The sequence below is a fragment of the Hypanus sabinus genome, chromosome 15, assembly GCF_030144855.1.
Source record: "Hypanus sabinus isolate sHypSab1 chromosome 15, sHypSab1.hap1, whole genome shotgun sequence".
NCBI lineage: Eukaryota > Metazoa > Chordata > Chondrichthyes > Myliobatiformes > Dasyatidae > Hypanus > Hypanus sabinus.
In genome coordinates, this window is record NC_082720.1 from 21,129,082 (window position 1) to 21,144,865 (window position 15,784).

Below are 15,784 nucleotides of genomic sequence, written 5' to 3' on the forward strand. Positions count from 1 at the left end.
GTAATCTCCAAAGTATCCCTGAAGTTACTTAGGCATTAAACATCTGTAATATTCAAAATATTTTCTATTAAACTATAATTAAGGTTTATGACAGACCCAAAATAGAACTGGGCCTATTTCTTTATGCTTAGAACTGTATTATTGTTAACAACAGGCAATTACTCTAAGCCACTGTGGGTTCATGTCAATCAAAAAAGATTTCCCTTTCACACAAATTATTTTTGGCTTATCAGACAGAAGACACTCAGAACCCAATAATTTTGTGAACTGGTACATATATCCTTCTGGTCATCAAAATCATCTGAAACAGTTTTGCTATTTGCCCTTTGTTTGTCCATGGTACAATCTTGGAGATGTTCTTCAGTGTGCACAGAAGATCTGTCCTCCACCGTCAGCAGAATAATGATCTCCTGAAAGGTACATATGACTTGCTCCCGGACTTTGAAGTTGGACCCCACGTGGTATAATCAGCCATGCTTTCAATGGATATCCCTTCAGCCTGCATCATATCAGATCAGAGGGAACTGCTGAAGAAGACCATGAGAAGAGACTAGCAATCATACTCATGATGAACTTTGTGTGGTTGTGCATCATAAATATGTTAATGGAGCGTAAGTCTCACCCTCGATGAGATCTTCCAATCTGATGAGTACATCATTGTCACGTAGTGCTTAAGGAATTAGCCAGAGTCATCGACTCATGTGCCCCCTCATTCTGACAGGCACCATCACAGGAAAACTGCAATGTGAAAAAATATCAAATGACCAAATAAAACTTCCTCAAGCTTATTCTATACAGGATCTGCAATAAGTAAACCTCTTTCATCTATCTCTTACTAATTAAATTCTCAGAGGTACATATTCGATCCTTTGCCCTATTCATTTCCCTGTCCCAGTGTCTGTTTCTATCATGGAATGAGGATGGTGTTGATATTAAGGACCAGATTCTAACTAAGGTCCTACAGCAGTGAGAGTGGTCTTAAGCTAAATTTTAACACTAAATTACAACTATATCACTTATACTGTGCGCATCAGAATATTTGTAAAGTGGGTATATTTCCCAGTGAGTTGCCTGCATAAGGTAAGATAGGGTAGTGTACTTACCTCATAGTTAGTAGGTCAAGGCTTCTAGCTTTACTCCAGGGGAGCAAATAAGCAGTCTTTATAAAAGAAAACAGAATATAATGAACAAACGGAATGAATTGCAGACCCAGTTTTAACATTGGAGACAAACTGAGATATGGCTGTTGGCCAGTACTGCGAACTAAATATTTCTGATTAGAGTGTCCACAGGAACGGTGAAGAAAATAGTGCAGGGAAGGAAGCGGTCTTTGTGCTACAGGGTGATAGAATGAGAGGTGAGAAGGCTCAGGGCAGTTAGAATTATTAATAGTATTTGAAAGTCTAGTGTGGATTGGACCCTGCTCCAGATGGCAGCCGTGCCAGAGAAAAAGCAGAAGTACAGGAGTTAGACAATGTGATGAAACCAGGTGATCACATCATTAGTGAACTTCAATTTACATGAAGGCATACTATATTAAGCATGAAAGTTATCCAGTTTCTGGAACATGCTCAGGATATTATAGAACCAATGAGAAAATCATCAATGAAATATAGATTTGAATAACGGGCAAAAACCGCCTAACATGCATGAACATCTGTCTCATAGTATTCTCACCATGAGCAAGTTTGGAAGATAAGAATATGACAAAAGGCTTCTTAACTTTAACCTGGAAAAATGTGACCTCCATCCGATGAGAGAGCGTTCATGGTAAATTCTATAAATCTGCTTATGGGCAAAATCACAGAGGAGCAGTTGGCGGTGTTCGGAAATTGATTTAACATGATTTAGAACTAGTCCTGGGTAGAGAATTCTATTTGCCTTAAGAACCCAGTCATAGACAACTAAGCAAATAGATTATAACATTAGGGTAAATGGAAGAGCAAAACGAGGCAAAAATGAACAAATTCTGATGTCTGTGAGTACAGCAAAAAAAATGTCAAAATAAATAGCAAGCGTAAAGGGAGAATAAAAAAGAACATGCAAAAGTTAGTACAATCCCTACAAAACTGTTCAATGAGACCGCGAAACCATAAAATATAGGTGCAGAAATCGGCCATTTGGCCCATCAAGTCTGATTTGCCATTTCATCATGGCTAATCCATTCCCCTCTGAACCCCAATCTCCTTTCTTCTCCCCATATCCCTTCTTATTCTGACTAATCAATAATCTATCAACCTCTGCCTTAAGTATACCTAAAGGTTTGGCTTCCACAGCCACCTGTGGAAACGAATTCCACAGATTCACCACTCTCTGGCTAAAGGAATTCCTGCTCTCCTCCATTCTAAATGGACACCCCTCTCTGATGAGGCTGTGTAATCTGGTCTTAGATTCCCCCTCCATAAGAAACATCCTCTCCACATCTACTCTATTGAGGCCTTTCAACATTTGATAGGTTTCAATGAGATGCCCCCCACCATTTTCTTTCTGAATCCCAGGGAGTACGGGACCAAAGACATCAAAAGCTCCTCTTATGATTAGTCTTTCAATCCCAGAATTATTTTTGAGAACCTCCTTTGAACCCTCTCCAATGTCAGCACATCCCTTCTTAGATAAGGGGCCCAAAACTGCTCACATTACTCCAAACAAGGACTCAGCAGCATCTTATAAAGCCTTAACATTATATCTTTGCTTTTATGTTCTAATTCTCTCAACATGTACATTTGCTTCCTCGGCACCAATTCAATCTGAAAATTAATCTTTAGGGAATCCTGCATCAGAACTCCCAAGTCTCTTTGCACCCCATATTTTGAATTTTCTCTCCATTTAAAGCTCAGCAAAGAGGTCACAACTTTTCACCTTAATGGATTAGAAAACGGGAAAAATATCATTGTCCAAAATTTCTGAAACGATGTTTCAAGTGGTACAGATAGAACCATAGAACATTACAGCACAGACAGGCCTTTTGGCCCTTCTTGTCTGTGCCAAACCATTTTTCTGCCTAGTCCCACTGACCTGCACCTGGACCATATCCCTCCATACACCTCTCATCCATGTACATGTCCAAGTTTTTCTTAAGTGTTAAAAGTGAGCCCGTATTTACAACTTCATCTGGCAGCTCATTCCACACTCCCACCACTCTCTGTGTGAAGAAGCCCCCACTAATGTTCCCTTTAAACTTCTCCCCCTTCACCCTTAACCCATGTCCTCTGTTTTTTTTCTCCCCTAACCTCAGATAGACCCATTAAAACTCTTAAAAATAAATTACTCAGAGTAGCCTAATGTGAGGTCATCCTCTGCAATTCTTTATCCTTGTAGGATTGAATTACTTCAGGACTTTGATTAAAATATTAACCTTGCGCCACTTAGGGATTTGCCTTTGATTCCGCTTTTTCAGTAGCACTGACTAGAAGCCTGTGGACAATATGAGCAAAACTGTAATGAGTTGTCATGAAACCTGTAATCTTCATTTCTTTCTTGGAAGGTAAATTTCAGTCTCAATTGAATTTCGATGATAGCTCATAAAAGATAAAGCAAACAATGTAACGTTTTCATGTGCTGATGCCATAAGGCTGGGCGACATCATTTCACTCAATGATTTGTCCATTTACTAACCAAGCAAATCCCTTTCCCACAAAAAATAAACATTGTGTTTTGTGTCTCTTGTGTCTCAAATTCTTATTCACTCAGTCTCAAGTTATTCTACACCATTGCTTCTTCCAAATGTCCTATAGGAAATGAAACATTATTTACACCTGCAGAGTTCCACTGCACAGTGGCTCTACATAGGTCAGTCTAGTCATTACATTACACACTCTTCTGAAATACCTCCATCTCCACATCCTTTTCCATGCCCAATCTGCTAATTGGTATGTCATCTTACTCTCAGTTCATCTCTCAAGGTTGAAGATGACCAGCTTCCACTCTGATCTAGTAAATGTTGTGGTGAGGCCAAAGTAGGAATGGCAGATTATTCAGCAATCTTCTGGGACAGGAGAGCAGGGCATTGATGCACTACTTCTGCCTCTGTATCTTCCTGATGCATGACGTGAGATTCTCAGTACCATTCCAAATGCTCCACTACTCTGAGTGATCATGGGCCATGGACTACCAGGAGTCAATGTAGATTTGCACTTTTTTGAGGAAGGTATGAGGGCCTTTACATATGTATTTTGATATCTATATATATGTATATAGGATGTGCATAACATACACTTTTGTTTTTAATTGATATTGCATAGTTATTTCATGCATATGATGTTTCCCCATTAATTTTCCATTCTTTTCATGTTTTCTTGATGAACAACTAGATGTGAGGAGTTTCCCCATGAGGAATGAGCAGCAGAAAAATAAGATTCAAAGAGCTGTAGGCATTATCAGTAACATAGCAACTCTCTTTTAATGAAAATGGTGAGCTCTCAGAGGTGTTGGTACCACAAAGGATTTGCCTATTATACTTGGGATGATGTAATAGAAAATTCTCATGTTTCCTCTTGGAATCAGCAAACATCGTACGCGGCCGCTAGTCAAACTGTTTCATTACTAAATAGTAAAATATATAACTGTCTCATGAAAGCAAATGTTTCTTTGATTTGTAAGATCATGTAAAACTCATATTATAACACTGATTTTCAATACTATACATTAAATGAAATTGTTGCGAACAAAATATTGATGTTAATTAAAACATTTGTCTCTTCCCAAAGCTGAACGAAGATCAGTGATGTTTTTGGATCTGAATACTCTGGTAATCTGTCCTTTCGTAGCTTGAGAACAGAAAATTAACCACTGAAAATTAAACTCTTGTTTGTGCAAATCTGTAATGTATGAGGGACAACGATTTCTCTGCTCGATGAGAGAGGAGTGACTGCACCTGGATGTTCGTGCATCCATGTGAACATTTAAAATAGAAACAAAATAGGTAGGTCCCTTGGGCTTGATCCTCCTTTCAATAATCTCTAATCTTTAATCTCATCACGATCTTCCTAACTTAGTCCATGAATCCCTTTCTATCCATGTTCTCTCTCCATTTAGAACATAATCAGTGGCTGAGCCTCCACAGTCATCTACGGTGGGGAATTCTCAAGATTCATTACCCTCTCCAGCTGAAGAAATTTCTCATTTCAGTCCCACATGCCCTTCTTTTGAGAATATGATGCCTGGTTCCAGACACTCCATCCAGGTGCATCACTTGTACCCCAATGCTCAAGTCCCTATAGGTAACTGCATGTTTCAATGAGATTGATTGCTCTTCTTCTAAATTATAGAAAGCATATTATTTATAGGGTCTGCTTAATCGCTACTCACATGACAATCATGTGAATCCCTCCCAGTCTGCAGCACCTTAGCTGGACTCCCTCTGTCACAAGTTTACCCCTTTCCTAGGTTGTAATAATACTCAGGTGTGATCTCACCATGATCTCACATAATTATCATGAGATACCTTTATTTCTGTCCTCAAATCTGTATATTTTGCACTCTAAAACATAAAACTAATCCGAAGCAAAAATACAGAACTAGGAATGCGTGTCTTAGTTTTGTGCATGTATTATGTGGTGGTCTGACATATGCCATTCACCTACTTTTACATATAGCCTGTAATGTATTATCTAAACAACAAAGAATGTTTAATCAAAAATATATTTACAACAGTAATATAATATTAAATGCACAGAACTCCTCCCTACTTAGCTATATAGTCCAACTCGATACAGAATGCATCTCAATTTATATACATACATATACACACGCACACACTTACATGCTGTATATACAGACACACGCAGTATACTTTATAATACAATTATACAGACATACATCACATAGTAAATTTTAATTTGTCCCATTTAGGCCTAAAGGTTTAATCGCTCTGGAGGATTTCTTACTCTTCATGGGATAATATCTTTCCTGACAAGGGAGATCACTCTGCTTGGCAGGTTAGATTCGTGGCTATGAAAAAATCTCAGGTTTTGGGGCCTCCTCTGTGGTGGTTTTAGGAGTTGACTCTGGGCCTGCAGGAAGTGGTTTTGACAGCTCTAGACAGCTTTCTTCTCTAACAATTGACTCTGCTCCCTAGTTCCCTTTTTAATGCTTCCAAGTACCCTCTTTTGACCACCTCTGTGGTCCCTCACCAGGACTGCTCATCCAGGAGTGAAACATTGAAATTCTCTATTTGAGGAACCCTCAATTTGTCTCAACTGCTTGTCCTGCTTCCTCCTTCTGAGATTGGGTTTGAGGAGGTCTAAGTGTGAACTCCAGGCACAACCCAGAAACAGCACAGCTGCTGAGTGGTTGGTTGTGGAGTGTGCTGCATTTTGATATGCAAGGATGAGATTTGTGAGCTTCGGAATCAGTGTGTCTTTAGATTCTGGACAAACCTTTCCACCGAGCCACTTGTAGCTGGGAGGTACAGTGCAGGTGTAATATGTCTTATTCCATTCACTTTCTGGAATGGCTCAAACCATGCCATAACAAAGTGTGGTCCATTGTTGCCGTTCTGGAACACCAGTCCTTGAGGAGAAGCTTCTCCACACATGTAAAGTGTGCAAGGCCCCAGTGGAGGCTGTTGGGAACACTTTCGGGCACTTTCTAGTTGCATCCACAACTATGAATTAATTTATGCCCATGAATGATCTGGCAAAATCTACGTGAATCCTCTGCCAGGGCAATACAGGCCATCTCCAGGGATCTTTTGGATGTGTTGGAATCCCAAGCAGTGCACTGTGAGCTGCTCAATCTGCAGATCTATTCCCAGGCCACCAGACAGAACTCCAAGCCAATACTTCCATTTTGTGTCCAACATATAATCCTCCATAACTTCTGCCATCTCCATCCCGCACATTTTTCCCTCCCCCCCACTTTCTGCTTTCCGCAGGGATCGCTCCCTACATGACTCCCTTGTCCACTCGTTCCCCCCCCCCCCCCCATCCCTTCCCACCGATCTCTCTCCCGGCACTTATTCTTGCAAGCGGAACAAGTGCTACACCTGCCCTTACACTTCCTCCCTCACCACCATTCAGGGCCCCAGACAGTCCTTCCAGGTGAGGTGACACTTCATCTGTGAGTCAGCTGCTATGGTATACGGCGTCTGGTACTCCCAGTGTGGCCTCCTATATATTGATGAGACCCGACTCAGACTGGGAGACCGTTTCGCTGAACACCTACGCTCGGTCCACCAGAGAAAGCAGGATCTCCCAGTGGCCACACATTTTATTTCCACATCCCATTCCTATTCTGATATGTCTGTCCATGGCCTCCTCTACTGTCAAGATGAAGCCACACTCAGGTTGGAGGAACACCTTATATACCGTCCGGGTAGCCTCCAACTTGATGGCATGAACATTGACTTCTCTAACTTCCATTAATGCCCCTCCTCCCATTCTTACCCCATCCCTAATTTTTAATTTTTAATTTTTAATTTTTTTTCTTTCTTTCTCTCTTTCCCTCTCACAGTCAATCTTTGCCTGCTCTCCATCTTCTTCTGATGCTCCACTCCCGCTTTCTTTCTTTCAAGGCTTTCCGTTTTATGATACTCCCCCTTCTCCAGCCTTGTATCCCTTTTCCCAATCAACTTCCCAGCTCTTAGCTTCATCCTTCCCCCTCCTGTCTTCTCCTACCATTTCACATTCCCCCTCCCCCTCTCACTTTCAAATCTCTTACTATCTCTTTTTTTCCGTTAGTCCTAATGAAGGGTCTCGATCCAAAACGTCGACTGTGCTTCTTCCGATAGATGCTGCCTGGCCTGCTTTGTTCCACCAGCATTTTGTGTGTGTTGCTTGAATTTCCAGCATCTGAAGATTTTCTCATGTTTGCACTTTCATTTTGAACCTGTCGAAGTGACTGGTATGTATCTCCTCCAACATATTAGCTTTCAGCTTGGATGGAAAAACTCTCAATCCCCACATGAGGCATGCCCATCAAGGGCAAGTTCACCATTACGCTGGTAAAAATTAGGGAACTAAGATTTCTGCTGCACATTCCATCCATTTTGAAGTACAATGTAGACTGAGACAGTATGTGGATTTCGGGTTTCCCTTTGGATCACCTCTGCCGTAATAGGGAAATAGGGAGACATTTGATTTTTGTTTGGGATGATACATCGTGAGGAATGTTATCTATTTTAATTTTTTCAGGTATTTTTTTTTCCAATGTACACAGGTCAATCCATTCGCATTTCCATGATTAGTCCTCCTCTTGAGTTTGATCTTGTAATCGTGTCCTCCAAGTAAGAAAGTCCATCTCTGCATTCATGCTGCTGCTGTTAGAGGAACTCCTTCCTTTGGATTGAAAAAACACTGGTGGCTGATGATCAGTAATGAGGGTAAACTCTCTTCCGTAAAAGTACAGGTTGAAATGTCTTACATTCTCCCGGACGCAAGGCCTCTCTCTCAATCTGTGTGTAATTTTTCTCTGCACCATTAAGAGAATGTGATGCATGGACATTCACTTCCATCTCTCATAAATGTGACATGTCTACACATAAACCATAAGGCGAGGCATCACGGGCAAGCTTCAATGGACGATGTGGATCATAGTGTGTGAGTACAGTGTCTGACATCACCACTCCCTTTATCTTTTGGAAAACCACCTCACAGTGCTTTTTCAATTGTCATTTTTTCCCCATCTGTAGTAATGAGTTCAAAGGGTGGAGCACAGTAGGCAGGTTTGTCCAACTGTGACACATCCTTTGGCCTTGAGACATCCACCGCTGCTTGAATTTTCTCAGCACACTTGTGTAAAGCTTATGCATCAATGGCGTGACCACAGCAAATGATGCTTTGTTTAAAGAATTCACACTAGTTGCATTGTGTCTGAGCCCATAACGTTCTAATCTTTTTAACATTATCTTGAGATTTTTGAGGTGTTTCTTGCCATCCTTATCGGTAACAATTATGTCATCTAGTTACCAGGACAACCTTGAAGCAACTTGCCCACAGCTTTCAGTCGGACTGAGGGTGCAGAGGCTACTCCAAAAGTAAGTCTCTTATAGTGATAAAGCCCTTTGTGAGTTTTTATGCTGAGAAACCCTTCTTTCATCTCTATCTGTAGCTCAGCCTCAGTTAAGTCCACTTTGCTGAAGTATTTCCCTCAAGGAAGGTTAGCAAAGATATCCTCTATTCTGGGCAGAGGATATTGATCTACTTTCAGTACTGGTTTGATGATGGCCATAAAATCAACACAGATCTTGACAGGCCCATTCTTACTGACAACTGGGACAACTGGTGTTGCCCACGGGCTTGACTTGACCTTGAAAATGTTGCAAAGAACGGGCGAACCCAAACGCAGGACACTGGCACGGAGATAGAGTTAGGATGCAGACGAGGGCGTGAGCGTGGCTGGAGCTGAACAGCAAACAGGAGACGGGCGGCAGGCAATACTTGACACAGAGCATTACTGGAGCTAAATGGCAAACAGCAGGCAATTCTTATCTTGACACAGAGAGACAGAAGTAAACCTCAGCACTGAAACAGAACTCAGAACACAATCCTAAGTGGCAGGGAACGTGAATTACGAGGACTTCCGGTAAGATAGCGATTGCTTAGCTGCTCCGAACTTTTGTTCCATTATTTTCGTTATCTTTGCACTAAATGTCTCCATTTTTTAAACCTTAGTTAGGAACTTTATTTGGTTTCTTTTACTTGCTTGTGAACACATCCACCTTACAACGTCTAACAAGAGCTCTAAATCCGGGAGAAAGGAAGTTTCGGCTCTGCCGGCTGAGACCCTGGCTGCGCTGGAACAACACCGAGACGATATTTTAAAGGAATTTAGAACCGCTTTCAAACAGCTGGAAGCCAAACTGGATCGGATCAACGATAGAGTGGACGAACATGCTGAACACTTATCTCGCATCGATTCGACTTCTGAAGATTTAGAAAGTCGTGTTCGATACTTGGAGACTCTGTTCCAGCCTAGAGGGAAAATATAACAAACTCCTTTCCAAAATCGGAGCAGACGCTGTAACCTTCGAATTCTTGGGTTGCCAGAGGCCACCGAACAGGGATCAACCGTGAAGTTTTTCGCTGAGTTTCTCTGTGAGCTATTCGGGAAAGATTTGCTCCCGAACCCGTCTGATCTCGAAAGGGCACACAGGGTCTACGTTCCCCCCGGAATTCTGGGCTCCCGCCCACGACCGGTAATTTTGTGCTTTCATCAAAACCAAGTAAAACACCGTCTGATTATGGAGGCACGTCGCAGAGGTACTCTTACTTTCCAAAATACAATCTTTCGCTTTGTGGAACATGAAATACCACACTGGCTGAAACAATGATCTGGTGATGAGTGGATGCAAACCCGGGATATTTATGCTGCAGGTTTAGATGAGAATCGGGTGTGTCACAATCAAAGGGAATTAGGAGAGTGTGGGGAATTAACAGTCAGGCCGTGACAGGAAAGAATTCCTTCAGCCACCAGGCAATCAAGCTCACCGGCTAATTTCTCATGGATGGTATAAGGAAATGGACAGACTTTGTAAAAAGTGTGGCATTTCCATTTAACAGTAGTTTCCCTTTGATATATTTGAGTTTCCCAATGCCATCCTTGAACACGGCTGTGGCTTCAGCCAGTGCCTTTCTTAATTCATTTTCAGTTGAATCACTGCAATCACCCCCCCACCATCTCTGCCCAGCCCCCCTAGATCACAGCTTAGAATCAGCGAAGGAGAAGTATGTCGACTGCACCAGCGACTTAAGACCCGAAAATCTGCAGGCCCAGATGGGGTCTCCCCCTCCTGTCTACGAGCCTGTGCTGATCAGCTGGCTCCCATCTTCACTCAGCTCTTTAACAGATCTCTGGAGCTGAGTGCGGTTCCGACTTGCTTCAAGCGCTCTACCATCATCCCACGAAACCCACCTTCACAGGACTGAACGACTACAGACCTGTCGCATTGACATCTGTGGTCATGAAATCCTTTGAACACTTGGTGTTGAACCACCTGAAGACCCTCACCAGCAGCCGGCTGGATCCCCTGCAGTTTGCCTACCGGGCAAATAGGTCAGTAGACGATGCAGTCAACCTGGGACTGCACTATATCCTGCAACATCTGGATCGTCCTGGGACCTATGCTCGGATGCTGTTTGTGGATTTCAGTCCGGCGTTTAACAGCATTGTCCATCATACCCTCTGCTCCAAATTGTCTCACCTCACTGTGCAACCTGACCTCTGTGATTGGATTTACAGCTTCCTGACCAACAGAAGTCAGCAGGTAAGGATGGGACAGGTCACCTCGGATACTCGAATCACCAACACCGGCACCCCCCAGGGGTGTGTCCTCTCTCCACTGCTGTTCTCCCTCTACACCAATGACTGCACCTCCTCCAACCCCTATGTGGAGCTTTTGAAGTTTGCAGACGACACCACCGTCATCGGACTCATCCAGAACAGTGATGAGTCTGCATATCAACAGCAGGTGGACCAACTGGCGCTCTGGTGCAGCCGGAACAATCTGGAGCTGAACACGCTTAAGACAAAGGAGATGATAGTGGATTTCAGGAGACATCCCCCCGTTATGTCCCCCCTCACAGTCCTCAGCAGCCCTGTGTCCACCGTGGAGAACTTCGGGTTCCTGGGATCCACCACCTCTCAGGATCTGAAGTGGGAGCAGAACATCAGCTCCATCCTGAAGAAGGCCCAGCAGCGGATGTACTTCCTGCGGTTCTTGAGGAAATATGGTCTGCCTCAGGAATTGCTGCTGCAGTTCTACACTGCAGTCATTGAGTCTGTCCTGTGCACCTCCATCACTGTGTGGTTTGGAGCCGCCACCAAGCAGGATAGAACCAGACTACAGCGCACAGTGAGGTCTGCCGAGTGCATCATTGGAGCCTCCCTGTACTCTTCCAGGTTGAAGAAGAGGGCGGGGAACATCATAAAGGACTCCTTCCATCCTGCGCACGGACTGTTTGAACTGCTTCCGTCTGGTAGGCGCTTCAGATCCCTCCAGACTAAGACTAATAGGCACTGGAGAAGTTTTTTTCCCTACTGCGGTCACTTTGCTGAACAGTTAACTGCCGGTTAACTGTCAGCTAACTATTTCTTGGATTGCACTACCTGTATGTATAATCTATATTTCCATTTATATTTATCATTATTATTGTTATGAGCAGAGAGACAACATCTGCCGGAAGTAAATTCCTTGTATGTCCATAGGTACTTGGCGATTAAAGTCTGATTCTGATTCTGATTCTATTGCAGGGGATGTGGCATGCAAATGGTGGATGGATCTCTTATCAAGTTGTGGTGTCTCAACCACTCCTGACCTCACAATGCTGACACTCCTGTTTTTAACTCACGCAGGCCACAGGAGTTATATTTTCTCCCATTAAAGTTCTTAGTTGGATATCTGCAGACTTCAGTTCAGTATCTTTGGAATGCCATTCAAACTCATTTTGTGGAATAACTGAAACAGAAAACCAGAGTCAATTGCATTTTAATTAATTTGCCTTTCACTTCTGTTGTAAGCCATATTACTTGTCCATTGCTGGTTTTCACATTGCAAGTCTCAAAGGAACCCAATCTTGTGTCTCTCTCAACATTATCAGATTTTTCATCAACAGCATGCAGATTAGTGCTCTTTTGAAACTACAACTTGACTTCTCTTTTTTTATTTCCTGTGCAGTCCATTTATTTTTGTGTGCCTGACATGCTTTTTGTATGTATACTATTTTGTTGCATATTTCTGCAACTTTCATCTGTAAGTCCGGTAAATGTGAGCCCCTATCACAACGGTAACACAATTAATTCGGCCAGGCAGGTTTTTGTTTAGATGTTGCAGTTTTGTTGATGCTCACTTTTGCATCTCTGTCCTGATGAGGGGTCTCGGCCCGAAACGTTGACTATTCATTTTCACGGATGCTGCCCCACCTGCTGAGTTCCTCCAGCGCGCTGTGCGTGTTGCAACTCCGCTTGCTGTTTCCATTGCTATGGTTATTTCAACTGCTCTTTTAAATGGAAGTTGTGCTTCAGTTAGGGCCGTTTTTGAATAATTTCATGTAAGGTTTCACAAACTAAATGATCCCTCAGTGCCTCAAGCCCATCACTGAACTGACAATGCGCAGACAATCTCTTCAATTCTGCCATATACGCTGAAATAGACTCCCCTTACTTCTGGTCCCACTTATGAAACCTCATGCGTTCTGCAATCCAGAATGGTTTCGGTATTAAATGTTCCTGCATTATTTCAACAATATCAGCAAAGTTAATTTCTGCTGGTTTGGTTGGAGCCATCAAACTCCTAAGCAAGCTGTATGCCTTTAAACCCAATACCCTCAGAATAACTGGCACTTGCTTTTCTTTGGCTATTTCGTTTGCCTCAAAATACAGCTCAATTCATTCTGTATACATCAACTACTTATTACTTGTCCAATCAAACACAAATGCAGCCAGCTATTTCCACTTTTTTAAAATTTATAATTATTATCACTGAGCACTCTCTGTCTATCAATCCATGAATTCACCGTTTGCTATCTCTTTCTTTTTAAATCAACTATTGTTACCAGGAAGCAAATGAATGGATATGGTGAGTAAGATAGAGAACACTGATTACAAATAAGCACACTAACCATTTATTTACAGAAAATAGTAAAACATTCAACTAACAAGTACTCATCTAAGCCACCCTAATTTATAAAAACTACAACAATGAACATTCAATAACAATTCAAACTCAACAGGTACTTAATGTTAAGTCTCCCCTAATTATAAAACTACAAAACTAACCATCCAATAAACAAATACTTAGCTAGCATGCACGGAGGCCCTCCCGTATCTGCAGTATACTTTCCCAATGGTTCTTCAGCTCTGGTTGTGACCTCACTGTGAAGATGAGCCCCTAGGGACAAAAAGCCAGTGAGTCTCTCACACATACCTCTGAGGCAGCTGGAAATGCAAGGCAACCAATGGAAAAGAGCTGCTGCATCACTGGAACGTGGTGACCAGTACAATAGGAGCAGATTTTGACTGGCAGGTAAACTAATCCTGGACATTACAACTGTCTTCTGCGCTTGTGAAAAAAGCACGTGCAACCCCAAAGGAGAAGAAAAGGATAGTCATCTTGTGTTCATCTTAAACTACCTCATCAAATCTGTTATGTTTTGCAAAGCTAAAACATAAAACTAATTGAAAGCAAAAAACACAGAGTCTTAGTTTTGTTTTTAATTTAGCAAGACACGCATGTATGATGTGATAGCGTGATGACATATGAAATTCACATATTTTCCTGTATAGTAAGTAATGAATTATTCAAATAAACAGAACTGTTTAGTCAAGCATATATTTATAATATTACTCAAATATTACTGAAATATTAAATACACAGAAAAATTCTCTTCCTATAAAGTCCAAAATACTATTTTCTCTCCTAGTTTTTCAAATCAAAGATGATTTTATTGTCATATGCACAAACTCATACATGTACACGTACAATGAAAAACTTGTTTGCAGCAGCATCACAGGCACATAGCATCAGAAACTCAACTGTCAGAAGATAAACATAAATTACACAAAATTATAGAGGAAGGACATAATTAGAACAAAACAAAAACCAAGTCCATTATAGTGCAAAGTGGTCCTAGAGTCGCTATACTGAGGTAATGATTAAGGTCGTGCAGGGTGGTTCATGAACGGAATGGAGGAAAGGAAGGAGCTGCTCTTGAACCTGATGGTGTGGGATAAGGCTCCTGTACCCCTCCCTATTGGTATCTGTGAGAAGCTGGCCTGACCGAGATGGTAGGGATCTTTGATGACATATTGCCTTTTTGAAGCAGCACCACATGTACATACTTCTGATGGTGGGAAGGGTTGTGTCCGTGATGTATTGAGCTGAGTCCACTACTCTTGGTAGCTTATTACATTCCTGCACAATCAAGTTAATGTACCAGACCATGTTGCAGCGGGCAGGGAACGTCAAACAGCACCTCTATGTGTCTGGGTCCAATCCAGAACAGCGTTCCGGGTTTTGATCCGGTCCGGGGGCTCCGGACTCTGGGTCCTGCAGTTGTCCCTCCAGTCACCCGTGATCTAGTTAGGACCCTCCTGGTTCAAGGAGGCACACCTGTAGCTCATTGAGCTGCAGGTGTTTATAAGGGGCCTTGGGACTGGGACCAGATGGGTGGTCATTTTGTTCTGTTTCCTGTTCTCTGCTGGCTCAGAACTTGTTTCTACATTCTGTTATCCTGCCCGGGCTCAGACCGATTCTTCATCATGCTTCTCTGCCCATACCAGTACTGCCAGGTTGGTCCTCTCCCCCACCTTTCTTCTCATGCGCTGGTCCCGCTTCTCCATTCGGTTTTGTTTTTTGCGCGGTCGCGCTGTCTGCCGGCCGTTTCTGAATTTCCCGTTGTCATGGCTGTTGTGTTAGTCGACCTGGACCTATGTCTGTTCCTATCCCTTGCCTCCGTTGGGCGGCTCTGGCCGATGGGCCATGGCCCGGCGGGGGTTCTGCCCCCTCCTTCTCTTCCGCCCAAATTCTGGGATAGTGCCCACATCCGCCTAGGGGTCCACGTCGTGCCCAGGCCTCCTGTTTTTCTGCCTGGGAGGCAGCCCTACCCGGGACATATGCGGCCCGCCCAGGGAGGGCTCTCCGCCAGCCTATCGCCACCTAGACCTGTCCGTCTGTCTGCCTGCCTGAACCTCGGGGACTTGTCTACCTGTCTGCCTGAACCCGGGGACCTGCCTGAACCCCGGGAGCCTGCCTACATGAACTTGAACTTCGGGGAGCCGCTCCGCTCCGCCTGCCAGAACTCTATCTGCCTGAACCCCAGCTACCCTTAAGTGCCATGGCATCCCCATC

At 43.0% G+C, this 15,784-nt stretch overlaps 1 long non-coding RNA gene across 1 annotated transcript in view; it reads right to left on the reverse strand.

The window, feature by feature from the left end:
- Positions 1-613: 613 nt before the first annotated feature.
- The window catches only part of LOC132405355 (uncharacterized), a 30,751-nt gene continuing 15,580 nt past the window's right edge, over positions 614-15,784 (reverse strand). The window contains exons 2-3 of the long non-coding RNA XR_009515828.1: positions 1,104-1,159; positions 614-738 (exon numbers count right to left, since the gene is read on the reverse strand). This is a non-coding gene — a long non-coding RNA (uncharacterized LOC132405355). The remainder of the gene's footprint in view (positions 739-1,103; positions 1,160-15,784) is intronic.